This window comes from Procambarus clarkii, chromosome 1, assembly GCF_040958095.1.
Source record: "Procambarus clarkii isolate CNS0578487 chromosome 1, FALCON_Pclarkii_2.0, whole genome shotgun sequence".
In the NCBI taxonomy this organism is placed as follows: Eukaryota; Metazoa; Arthropoda; class Malacostraca; order Decapoda; family Cambaridae; genus Procambarus; species Procambarus clarkii.
The window spans coordinates 63,880,372-63,894,418 of record NC_091150.1 but is presented as its reverse complement, the minus strand read 5'-3'; positions in this window follow the sequence as shown (position 1 = coordinate 63,894,418).

The following is a 14,047-nucleotide window of genomic DNA, read 5'->3' as shown; positions in this document are numbered from 1 at the left end:
TTTCGCCTTTGTTTCTTCCTTGTTCTCTGTTTTTGTCCTTTCTCTTCTCGTCGTTGTCCATTCTTCAATGGAACGTTCGAGGTTATTACGCCAATTTCCTCGAACTCCAACTTCTGATTTCGCGGTTTTCGCCCCTTTGTGTCTGTCTCCAGGAGCCAATGCTTGGTGCTCGTCCTGGTCGTTTTCGTGGCTATTCCTTTCTCTCCCCCCCCCCCCGCAGCCATTGCTGGGGCTTCTAATTCTTCGGCTCTCTTGATTCGGGCTGATGTTCCCTTTGTTCCTTTACTTTTTCCTTCGCCTCTCCATTGTTCTGCTGCTCGTATCTTTGTGGGGAAATGGTATACAGTTTGTTCCATTTATCTCCCCCCGAGTGTCCCGCTCTCTCTTCCTGATTTGAAACACCTCCTAGACTCCTTGCCGGAGCCTGTGCTCCTGCTGGGTGACTTCAATTGTCGTCATTCTCTTTGGGGTGACGTTCTGACGAATACCCGGGGTCGCCTCCTTGAGCCGTTTCTCCTCTCTTCTTCCCTGTCTCTTCTGAATTCTGGTGAGCCCACTCATTTGGACTCTCGGACTCGCACCCTTTCTTGTCTTGATCTTTCTCTCTGCTCTTCTTCTCTTTACTTAGATTTCACGTGGCAGGTTCTTGATGACCTCCATGGAAGTGATCATTTCCCCATCCTTGTTTCCTTTTTCTCTTTTCGCCCTTCCCTCTCTTTCCCTAGGTGGCCGTTTGCTAAGGCAGACTGGACCCTATTTACCCTCAGTGCTGCTCTCTCTGACCTCTCCCTTCTGCCTCTCTCTCGCGCTCTCCTCCTTTTTCATGACACTGTCTTCAACGCTGCCCTCCGCTCTATTCCTCGCTCTTCCTCTCGGGGTCCACGGAAGTGCGTTCCCTGGTGGAATGCGGACTGTGCTCGGGCTGTCCGCTGTAAGCGTGCAGCCTGGAAGAGGCACCGCCGTAGGCAGACGACCGATTCTTTTCTTTTCTTTCGGAAAGCGAGTGCGGTGGCCCGTAGGGCCATCCGTACGGCTAAACGTGAATGTTGGGCATCTTATGTCTCAACAATTACGTCCGAGACCCCTCTGGCCCAGATCTGGAAGCGTATCAGCAAGATAGCGGGTAAGTTCGTTCCCGATGTTTCACCGGTCCTTCACCTCCATGATACTCTTGTGGCGGACCCGTTGCAGGTCGCTTCCGAACTGGGTTCCCACTTTTCTTCTGTTAGCTCTGGTCTTCATCTTCCCCAATCTTTCCTTCTTCGTAAACCTGTCCTTGAGTCTCGTCCTTTAGATTTCTGCACTCATCTTCAGCTTCCCTATAATGATCCCTTCTCTCTCTCTGAACTTCGTTCTGCCCTGGCCCTCTGCGGTTCTACGGCGGCGGGCTCCGATGGTATTCATTATGAGATGCTTCGCCATCTCCCTCCGAGCACGTCTCAGTATTTACTGAGTCTGTATAATCGGATCTGGGAGTCGTCGTCAGTCCCTGAGGACTAGCTCGATGCCGTTGTCCTCCCTGTTCGCAAACCGGGGTCTCTGGGTACTTCCCCTAAGGACTTTCGCCCTATTGCTCTCACAAGTTGTGTCTGGTAAACTCTTTGAACGTATGGTTAACGTTCGTCTGATGTGGTTCTTGGAACACCATCACCTCTCCCCTTCTCAATTTGGTTTCCGCAAGTGCCGCAGCACGACAGATGTCCTAGTGAACTTGGAGGTCTATATTCGTACTGCTTTTGCTGCGAAGACCTCCGTTGTTGCCGTCCTTTTTGACCTAGAAAAGGCTTATGACACCACTTGGCGTTATCATATCCTATCTCAACTTCATTCTTTTGGCCTTCGTGGTCATCTCCCTCTCTTTCTCCGCAGCTTCCTCTCTCGTCGTTCCTTTCGGGTGCGCCTTGGTACCGCTCTCTCTCCCTCTTTTCAGCAATACGAAGGTGTGCCCCAGGGTAGTGTTCTGAGCACTACTCTTTTTCTGGTTGCCCTCAATGGTCTTCTTTCCTCTCTTCCTTCTGGTGTCTTCTCCGCTCTCTATGTCGATGATCTTACCCTTTGTTGTCAGGGTGATGATTCGCCTCTCCTTCAATGCCGGCTTCAACTTGCAATTGATGCCGTGTCGTCTTGGGCCACAGGTCATGGCTTCAAGTTCTCTACTTCTAAGACTTGTGCCATGACTTTTACGCGGAAACGGGTTGTTCTTCGTCCCTCTTTGTCACTTTATGGTCATCCCCTTGAATACAAAGATTCCGCGAAGCTTTTGGGGTTATTCCTTGACACTCGTTTGTCTTGGTCTCCCCATATCTCTTACCTCCGTGTTGAGTGCTCTAAGGCCCTTACCCTCCTTCGGGTCTTGTCCCATACTTCTTGGGGGGCAGATAGGCGCACTCTCCTTGCTTTACATTCCTCTCTCGTCCTGTCTAAGCTCGATTATGGTTGCCCTGCTTACTCGTCTGCTTCTCCTTCTACTCTTCGCCGTCTTAATGCTTTGCACCATACTGGGTTGCGCCTCAGTTCTGGTGCCTTTCGTTCGACTCCCATCCTTAGCTTGTATGTTGACACTGGCTTCCTGTCTCTCCAGGACCGCCGTGATCGCTACTGTCTTCGCTATCTTGCGCGGTCCTTGCAACATCCTTCCTCTCGCCTCTGTCGTGCTTTAACTTTTACCCCTCCTGCGGTTCCTGTTCCTCTTCACCACCTCCCTCTTTCTGTCCGGTTATCTCGCCTACAGGATTCTCTCTCCGTTCGTATTTCTGATGTTTCTCCTCGTGTTGTTCCTTCTTTGCCCCCGTGGAGGGTCCCTCTTCCGCGGTTTTGTACTTCCTTGACCCGTATCACTAAAGCTTTTACCCCTCCTACGGTTCTAAAACGCCTTTTCCTCGAGCACTTTTCTTCTCACTCCCGCTCCGTTTCTGTCTTCACCGATGGGTCTAAGTCAGAGGACGGTGTTGGCTACTCTGTTTTGTTTTCCTGATCGCACTTATATGTGTCGCTTGCCTCCGGAGACTAGCATCTTTACAGCGGAACTTTATGCTATTCTCTATGCTCTTCGTCTCCTGCTTTCTCGTTGTCAGTCTTCCTTTGTGGTTGTTGTTGACTCTCGTAGTGCCCTCATGGCTCTCGGGTCCTTTAATCTGGTTCATCCAGTAGTTGTCGAGATCCAGCATTGGCTGTTTCTCGTTCACAGTAAATTTAAGTCGGTTGAGTTTTGTTGGGTTCCCAGCCATATTGGTGTGTCTTTAAATGAGCGTGCGGATGCTGCCGCTAAGGAAGCTGTCCGCTCTTGTCCCATCTCTCGTAAAGGCATTCCGTATTCCGACTTTTACCCGGTTATCCATTCCTCAGTCTTTACCCGTTGGCAGGCTTCTTGGTTGTCTGTTACTGGTAACAAGCTACGTACTCTTAAATGTTGTGTTTCCTCGTTGCCGTCCTCCTTCCACCGAAACCGGCGGTGGGAAACAGCTCTGGCGAGGTTGCGTATTGGCCATACTCGCTTAACCCATGGTCACTTGATGGAGCGCCGCCCTGCTCCTTATTGTCCTAGTTGCATTGTCCCTCTTACGGTCGTGCATGTCCTTCTTGAATGTCCTGACTTCCAGGACGAGCGTGTGTCTTGCTTTCCGACCGCCCCTCGCGGTCACCTGTCCCTCGTTAGAATTTTTGGTGACTCGGATACTTTTGATATCGTTCGCCTTATGCGTTTTTGTTCTCGTATTGGCATCCTTGGTGATATTTAGCGCCCTCTGATTATTTTGCGTATTTGATGGTGCTACATAGCCTTCCCGGTTTGGTGCCTTCTTTTGATAATTACTTACTTACTTGTCTCCTACTGACAAGTCAAACTGTAACATGATGACTCGTTAGCTCTTAATTACTTCACACTTGACCCATCAAGCATTCAGTGAGTAATTCCTAAATGCTGTCAAACGGACTGCTAATTAATCCAAATCGAGTTACATTAACAAAGCTTACCACCGTCTCGGTAGCTTCTCCACAGTGTTATGATCTCAGCCTACAGGAGAAACGAGTCTCCCTCCTTGAGAGTTATTCGTCAAGCCTGACCTAACTAGAAGGTCTAGCAAATATTGAGGTGATAACCCATATGTAAAATGGCTGGTTGGATATGTAAAACAATTTAAGATTATGGGCAGTGAGTAAGGAAATAGATAAATGACTGGCTAGGAGATGTGGACATTTTGCTGGAGGCGTGAGGCTCGCTTCCGGAGGACCTTGACCTCACTTGAGTTCCAGACATCGCAGGGGAAAGCTGTGCTCCGTGAGCTCCCGCCAGAAGGGAACCCCTAGTGATATATCTCGAAGAGAAGAGAAGTGTGCAGACGTGCCAGCTGTGGAATTGAGCTGAGAACGTTGTGGTGTCAAGTCTTGGACGGCGAGGAGAGTTTAATAAGCTGCTCAGAGGCATTTTCGTGGGCTGTGTGGAGCGCCCTGACCAGACGCCGTCAGAGGGAAAGCGCCCTCGATCAATTAATCTGTGGTAAGCACGATATACGCCAGTTCATAGTGATCACTTGTAGTTGGTCGTGTGCCCAGCGACAGTAGCGATGTTTATTTTATAAGTTAGACATGTTTTAATAAGGCAGAAAGCCTGAAATAAGAGAGTGGAGAGGGAGGAACATGGAGCGACGTCCGTCCCCTCTGAGCGCTGGCGGACGACTGAGGGAGCCTGGCTCCTGATGGAGGAAGACCCTCCCAGCGAGTGAGGACCGCCGCCAGGCGAGGTGGAGTATGGACCCGCCCAAAGCGGGGGAGTCCACTCTCACTGTATGTAGAGGACAGATAGAGGTTTGAGGCAAGCATATTGTGTGGTTATTTTTGTTTATGTGTTAAAGGGGAACATTTTATTGGAGTGTCGATGGGTTGCAGGTTTGTCTTTGGGGAAGAAGTTGCTGAGAACTTCGAAGCCTAGATGAAGTAGCTGATGAGACTCCAAGGTAGTGGAGCAGAGGACCTCGAGCTGTGAGGAGAAGCAGCAGTGAAGAGGAGTGTCACGTGCTTCTGTAGAGGTGGAGAAGCACCATAGTTGCTCGGGGAAACTTCATGGTGTAGCAGCCAAGAGAGCTGTGGAGGACCCTAGCAGAAGGGTGAAGCACCGTAGTTGCTCAAGGAAACTTCATGATAGCAGCCTGGAGGAGCTGCAGAGGATCCTGGTAGTGAAGCCCGGAAGAACCTAAGGATATTAGGGTAGTGAACTTCCAGAGGTGGAAGGGGAAGTTCTGGTGGATTACTTGTAGGGAGTTGATAGTGTTTGGTTGTCAGTAGCGTGCAAGACGCAGTGAGAGGTGAGTGATTGTTGGTATTCTGATGTCAAGTAGTGTTTTACACTGAAGTTTAGAGTTACAGTCGTAGGCTGGATTACCTACAGACGTATGCGTTCTAGGACTGATAGAGTGATCGATTAATCATTGTTGTGTATCAATGAACATTTATACTGATATATGTTATTGCATTCAAATGCTGATTTTCTATATATATATTATCTTGCTGATAGTGCAACAGTGTATGTAGGCTTGATCAACTTGAGGAGGTTAATAGTATCAGGTGGTGAACCAGGAGATAGGATACCACTTGATAAGCTGATAATAGAGTTCTGATGGTGTTGGAGTGCAACCTGATTGTGATATTATAGAGTATAGGATTCATTATTATTATATGTGTGTATGTATCGTGTATGTGCTTTGTCCAGTAAATGTGTCACAATTTGCTGATGTTTGCCCTTGTCCTAGTGAGGCTTCCCAGGAGGTAGTAAAGAAGGAGAGAGAGAGAGAAAGAACCAAGAACCACTGCTGTGGACAGGGTAGGAGGTAATACTAGTAAGTCATAGGGGATTGAGGAGATCATATCTCATAAGGAGAGAGTGGGGAGTCACAGCGGCTCGAGTGGGTGTGTGCACGTGACAACGAGGCTAAGTGTTGGAGCCGCATCCCCTAAACGTGTGACGTTGAGCCCCTCTCCAAGAGCCAGAAGCGCCAAGGGTGATCTCCTAGTATAAGCACTCTGCCGAGTTGTGGGTTGGGTTGTCCATAGAGAAGGATCAACGACGACAACACCAACCAACCCACAGTCTATAATAACGGTCTAAGTCAAGTTGACTTTATTGAGTGTTAATTACCACTAATTAACCATAAGCAATTAATTAAACTGTCCCTCAGACCGATAATTAATTATATACGAATACGTCCCACTCCACACTGCCTAAGCATGGCTCATCAAACACTGTGAATTCACGGTAGAGACGTTAATTACCCTAATTAATATGAGTGCTTAATGAACTGTCCCAATGACATATATAATTAATAAAAAAATTATGATAGCCCAATGACTTCGCCCAACGACAGTCAGTTAAACCCTGTGACGCTAATTAACTACCCTAATTAACATGAACCACTAATTATCCATCCCACAAGCAGGTAATTAGACAAGAGCAAATTACGTTAACACAAAATATTGTCACCCTATCAAGAGTCCCTTCACACACTATGTGAATTCACGATAAAAATGCTAATTACACAATTAGCTAGAATTGGCAATTGGCTATCTCACGGACAATTGATTGCACCTGAAACGTATCTCGTTATTCAATGTTGCTACCCTTTCAGCAGTTCCCTCATTAAGCAATGTGCAACCCTTTAGTGTAGTTAATTACCCCCTAATAAACTTTCAATGAATCCTTAATGATCCATGATCAATACAAAAACACACCAAGGTCTTGTCTCTCGAACAAGCAACACAACATAAGTCACACCAGTCACATCACTCAGTAACATATGTATGTGTCACAGCCCCATACGCTTGCAGCCCACTGCAACACATTAATTACTGTGAACACCCACAGTTACGACACACATGGTTTAGCATCTATAACAAACGTACACAGCTACATTACTGCCCCATACTTCTTTCAACACCCTGCAATGAATTACTGTGTGGAATCAATCTGATGGATTGCTAATTACCCCTAATTAGCCAGAGTAAGTAATTAACTCTCCCACGGACAGCGAACTACTACAGCAATGAAAATACACTAACTCAACATGCTGTCACTCCACCGACATCTGGCACAAATTACCCCTAATTAGCTAGAGTAACCAATTAATTGCCCGACGGACAAATAATTAGTTCATAACGTAATCATTAACCCAATGTACTGTCACCCACTCGACAGTGCTCTAATCAAACAATATGAAATTACTTGGTGCAGTTAATTACCCCCTAATTAACTCTAAAACCCTAATAACCTATAATTAGAGATTTTACCAAAGAACACAGCACCCAGGGCAGTAATATAACTTATACATATATATAAAGTCACTTCCCCAAACACACACAACACAGGTGTCATTAACATACCCATATGCAAATGATATCTCAGTCAGTAATCACAATTACTGACTCCCCACACATTACACGACACAGTACTTACAGACACCAAGGTGTCAACCGACCACCCATGACCTTGGTCTGGCAGGCTACTGGACCTTCTGCACTGAAACACTCATGGATATGATACCTAGCACAATATATATAAAAATCATACTCATTACTACACATGAATAAATCACTTACAGCACTAGAGAAAATTTAAAAATTAATACAGACACAGGGCATCAAACGGATCACCCTTGTTGACCAAATCACACATTAGAAAGTGAAGGGACGACGAAGTTTCGGTCCGTCGTGGACCATTCTCAAGTCGATTGTCGACTTGACAGCATAGTGACACTCACTATGGTGTCCCGTCCTGGACCATTCTGGTCCAGAACGGACTGAAACTTCGTCGTCCCTTCACTTTATAATGTGTGGTTTGGTCAACATATTTCAGCCACGTTATTGTGACTCCTCGTTTGCATATGGATCACCCTTATTACCTTGGCTTGCACCTGCTGTCCTCTGAAATTCGATAGATACATACATGGTAGTTGATCATCTAAACGATATATATTGAATCGTCAGATCAAAATTAAACATATATATTTATATATATTGTTACATGAAGGGGGTGGGATAAGGGGCTGCTAGAGGTTCAGGGAAAAGAAGAGTCAGTCTGCCTGACCTGTGTAACTCACCAGAGTCTATTGGTCCCAAAGGTGAGGACCACGTCACACCCACCACCACAGGTCTGTGCTCCCACCACCTGGGTGCCACTGATCACCCTGGGAGATCTCAGGGCGATCTGATAAAACTCAGATTAATTTCAACAGCACTTCCTCTGAGTTTTGCCCGCCATAACAAAAAGGGGTCACAGGTCCCTCTTCCTCACCTGTGTTTCTCTACTATCATAAGGTCGCCAGCTGGGTTAATATCTCTGCACCCCAGCAGTTCAGTTCAGTGGTTATACAAAATGTTTCCTGATTGCATACGTATTATTACTCCTACAGTGTTAAAACAGGATTGCTAGCCTAGGGTACGTTTCCATAAACAGTAAGATATCTTTCCATAAACATATCTTACTGTTCAATAGGTGGGGCTATAATATCACTCGTATATGCACATATAGAAATATGGAGACTCACTCAAACACGTCAGTAAAATTATTTGGAAATTTATTAACGAAAGAACTACATAAACACATATATAGAAATGGTACATGAATGGATATATAAATAAATTTTCTGGAGATCGTCGGCAGCTCTCCTCTCACGACCTCCGTCAGCTTGGCAGGTTTAAATGGGAGACTCGCACCCTCCCAACCCAACCACTTGGGCTGGACGGTAGAGCGACGGTCTCGCTTCATGCAGGTCGGCGTTCAATCCCCGACCGTCCAAGTGGTTGGGCACCGTTCCTTCCTTCCTCCGTCCCATCGCAAATCCTTATCCTGACTCCTTCCCAGTGCTATACAGTCGTAATGGCTTGGAGCTTTCCCCTGAAAACTCACTCACACTCGCAACCTCCCAATGTGACCGCTCCTGTGCCAGGTAAGTCCACAACAGGCACACCATAGCCTGTGCAACTTGCCCCGCTCCTGTGCCAGGTAAGCTACGGGCTCACCATAGCCCGTGCTACTTGGAACTTGTTCTGAGTAGCTGAATCTATAATAACAACAACCTCCCAAGGGAGGGGGGAGGCACTTCTTCAATGTCGACCTCCCTCCTCACCACCTGCCACGTCGTCTGCACACTGTGTTCTTCAACAGCCGTAAATAATAGCTGCCTTGCAACCTATCCTAATACTTATGTAATAATAAATATACTAATATCATATATACATATACATATTGTCACGTGGGGGGTGGGCCGGGGCTCTGCTAGCACTCAGCTGCTAGGGGCTCAAAAGGCCGAATACTCAGCCCCTCCGACTCCCGGGATTCACCGGAGTCTCCTTGGTCACACAGGAGAGGACCAACAATGTCCACCTCCACAGGTCTTTGCTTCCACCACAAAAGGGGGGTGCCACTGATTCACCCTGGAAGCCCTTCAGTCAAACACGGGGGAAACTGATGTTAACAGTTCCGGCCTAGACCCGTGGAGGAGTGAAGGAAGACTCAGGCTTACCTTATAACAATAACCTCCCTGAGTCTTGCCTGCCAGACAAAAAGGTTGCAGGAACTCCTTTCCCGCCTGTCTTCTCTATCTTCTTCTTAACAAGGTCGCCAGCTGGGTTATTATATCTGCACCCCAGCAATGCAGTTCAGTGAGTGTATTATATATTGTTTGTAGCCAGAAGATTGCTACTCCCATAGATCTACTACTAGACTGTCGGCCCAGGGTACTCTCCCAGGAAGGTCTGTGTGGCTTTACCTCTCTCTAGCCACCACGTTACTAGTTGCCACCATTCAGGCACTGATACTGATCGGATGGCTAAGGGTACACTTTTATATAAGTCTGTGCTGCTTTTACCACTCTCCAGGCAATGAGAACTTCTATAGAGAACGTAGTGTTCCCTAGGTGGTACTATGATAACCTTCGTGTATGCTCATAGAGAAATATTATAAATGGAGGCACACTTAAACACAATGATAAAATGTGTGAATTTACTGATGCAAATTACATGAACACACATACAATCACAAGTAATACATGAATATGAAAATAAGGATAATAAGTCTGGAGATCGTCAGCCTCTTCTTCCACGACCTCCAACGCTCCTTCAACTGGGCTGAAAGACAAGAGTCCCACACTCTCTCACAGGAGGGCCTCTTCACCACGTCGGCGCCTCTTCTTCACTGTTCTGCCATCCATACACACTGTCCCCTCTGACAGTCCTGGATACAAGCTGCCTTGCAGCCTATTCTACTACTAAAGCATTAATGTCCTATTGCCACATACGTAAGTAAATATTGTGGCCTAACTAGCCTACTCACACTAGGGGTAATGGGAGGGAAAATGATCTACCTTACATTCCTGGCTCACGACGCCTGTCCCTCGATGGTGTGAGGTTCCCACGCTTCCTGAGTCGATCCTTGACGATCCAGGAACGTTCCACAGGTCCTCAGGTGTCGTGGAGCCTTCGCGTCGTCGCCGTTCCAATCCCTGAGATTCAGCTACCCCAATCCTGGTTCATCGATGGGCACTGAGCTAATTACTATTTTCCCACACTCGCCCCTTCCACATGGCGTTGCTCTTTGTCCTAGGAACGGTGTCGTCCTTCCAAAACCCTCAGTGGATGTGACCCGGTCACAGCTAGGCTTGCCCGCCACACCTTTCCAAGCCCTCAACGTCCAGCGTCGTCGCCGAATATTTTCCAAGTTTGGCACTCTTTTTTGCTCAATAAACTTGGTTCCTTTTTGCTTCCCAGAAGCGCGGGGTCTCCAATACATAAGATGGGCTGCAATAGCCAGCTCTAATCCACTAAGAAAGGCTTGTAGAGCCTCAAATCCTTGAGAGCTGACCGAGGTGCGTCCTTTCGCCTTCATGGTCAGGTCAACTCTGACGTTGGCGCCGCCCGGGGCACTCGGTGACGTCACGGCGGGCCCTGATTGGTCGCCCGCGACCTAAGTCGGCCAATCCGCGATCGGCTAGTGTCCCTTCCAAAACGTCATATCTGCAGTAGGGGATACTCTTTCATTTTATACCAGGGCGCCAATTTCCCCTTACTTACAACTTATAATGTAACTTTCTCCCTTAACTGGCAGCTGGTCTGGTCGCCACATATATCAATAGACTCCCTGAACATCAGAGAATTAGTAGGGAGAGCTGATATGACTCTTAAAGCAGGCAAACGAAAGAAATAGGAGAGGGCACCGTAACAATATTTACATATTTACTGGCCTATCTAGCATAATCAGCAAGGGGTAATGGGAGGGAAATATGATCTACCTTAATCACTTCTGTCCAAGACGCCTATCCTCCAATGGTGTGAGGCTCCCGCGGGTCCCAGGTCACTCTTCGGAGATCCAGTAGCTTGTTGCAAGGCTTCAGGTGTCGTGAAGTGATCGCGTCGTCGCCATAGTACTCCCTAGAGTTCACGTATTTCAATGCTGGTCCAACCAGTGGTCACTGAGCCTACTCCTTTAACGAGACGTTTTCTCCCGGATCGGGAAATGGTGCCTTTCCTCCAACGTCTCAGTAGATATGACCCAGTCACTGCAACACTGCTCGTCGCACCAACCGGAATCGCGGTTTCCAGGCAGGCCCTCTCGAGTCGTCGCCGACTGAAATCCTCAAGTTCTTGGCACTTTTTTGCCCACTTAACTTGGCTTCTTCCTGCTCCCCAGGAACACAGTGTCTTCGGCAATAATGGTGGACTGTGATGGCCGCTTATGATCCACTGAGCAAGGCTCCCAGAACCTCCAAACTTGAGAGCTCTTCAACGCACATCCGCTCGCGTCCAAAGTCAGGTCAGCTCTGCGGCCGCACTCCTTCAGTGCTTAGCCAGGTCTCCCGGTGACCTCACGGCGGACCCTGATTGATCAGCCGCGTCATGTGACCTCAGCCAGCCAATCCCCAGCTGGCTGGTGTCGCCCACAAAGTGTTGGATTTGCAACGTTAACCAGTTAATGGTGGTTACCACACCACAAGTTAATGGTGGTGTGGTAATGGTGGTTTAGTAGTGGTGGGGTTTTAGTGGTGGTTTGGTAGTGGTGGTTTGGTAGTTTAGTGATAGTGGTGATGAGATAGTGGTGTTGTGTGTTAGTGGTGGTTTGGTAGTGTGGAGGTGGTGATTTGGTATAAGTTGTGATATAGTGGGGATGTGGAAGTGGTGGTAAGGCAATGTGGATGTGGTAATGGTGGCGTGTAGTGGTGGTGAGGTACTGGGTATGTGGTAGTGGTGGTGTGGTAGTGGTGGTGTGTGTTAGCGGTGGTGTGGTAGAGGGGGTGTGGTAGTCATGGTGAGGTAGTGGTGATTTGGTAGTGTTGGATGTGGTAGTGGTGGTGTGGTAGTGGTGGTGTTGTAGTGGAGGTGTATTAGTGGTGGTGGGTTAGTGGTGGCGTGATAATTGTAGTGCGGTAGTAGTGGTGTGGTAGGGGTTGTTTGTAGTGGTGGTTTGTAGGTGTGGTGTGGTAGAGGTGTTGTGGTAGTTGTGGTGTGGTAGTTGTGATGTGGTAGTTGTGGTGAGGTAGTTGTGTTGTGTGTTAGTGGTAGTTTGGTAGCGTGGTGGTGGTGATTGTGCAGTGGTGGTGAGGTAGTGGTGGTGTGGTAGTTGTTGTGTGGTAGTGGTGGTGTAGTAGTGGTGGTTTGGTAGTGGCGGTGAGGAAGTGGTGTTTAGAGAATGGTGGTGTGATAGTGATGTTGTGTGATAGTGGTGGTTTGGTATTGTGGTGGTGGTGTGGTAGTGGTAGTGATGTACTGGGTATGTGATAGTTGTGGTGTGTTTTAGTGGTGGCATGGTAGAGAGGGTGTGGTAGTGGTGGTGAGGTAGTGATGATGAGGTAGTGGTGATTTAGTAGTGGTGGTGAGGTAGTGGAGTTTTTTTTTTTTTTATTATTATTATTTTCTACCACAGACGTGGCCACACATTTACAATGCTAACCAGAATATATACATTTTCTTCTGTCCTCCATGGACAGGGTTAGAGAAATGTTAAACATATATTTCAAGGGTTTATTGAACACTCAACCACAGAAGGTGATTCGGTGTTTTTAAAATGCTAAGCTAACCTACATACGTAAATACATAGATACACAGAGTTACGTATGCCCTACATAAAGTGTTTGATGTGTCTTTTACATAGTGTCATTAATGTACATTCACAAAGGTGAAATGTAATTCTGATCAGCTTCCATATATACTTTATACCCATACACATACATACACACACACATATACATACATATATACACACACATGCATTCACATACATCTGTCTCATTTACTCTGACAGGGTGAGATAGCTGTAAAAGAAACTAGTGTGAAATTAAGCACTTAATCACTGAGGGTGATGAAGGTGCTTTTACAAGGTCAAGTGGAGGTGTGGTAGTGGTAGCGTGTGTTAGTGGTAGGGTGGTAATGGTGGTGTGATAATAATAAAGGAGAGAGAGAGAGAGAGAGAGAGAGAGAGAGGAGAAGAAGAAGAAGAAGAAGAAAGGGAGAGAGAAAGGGGGGGGAGAGAGGAAGATTGGAAGAGTGTAGCACCGTTGATGTCGTAGGGAACCACAACTGGAGAGAGACTGATTTGTAAGGCTATAGGCCAGGCACAGGTCAATGGGTGGTGACTACAGAGAGTATCGTATTACCTTCACTCTCACTACAGGCTGTTATGACCACAGGTAGCCTGAAAAACGAGTCTACCCTTTGAGAGTTATTCACCAAACCAAAACCAACTGAGAGGTCAAATGAAATATAGGCATGTGAGTATATTTTAAATACTTGGCATAGCTTGATCAAGAGATTAAAAGCAAAGGGACAGTGGATAAATTTGCAAATCAGTGACTTGACTTGAGATGTCGAGATTTTGCTGACAAGATATGTGGCTCACTGGTCACTTGAGCAGCAGAAATTGTGAGGGAAGGTCGCGCTGTGTTGAGCTCCAGATAGAAAAGGACCCCCCCCCCTAATTGATATACCTTCAAGAGGAAGGACGTGAGCAGACGTTCCAGTTGTGGAATCAGTCTGGAAGCGTGTGGATTCCAGCAAGAGTTGTGAAGCAGTC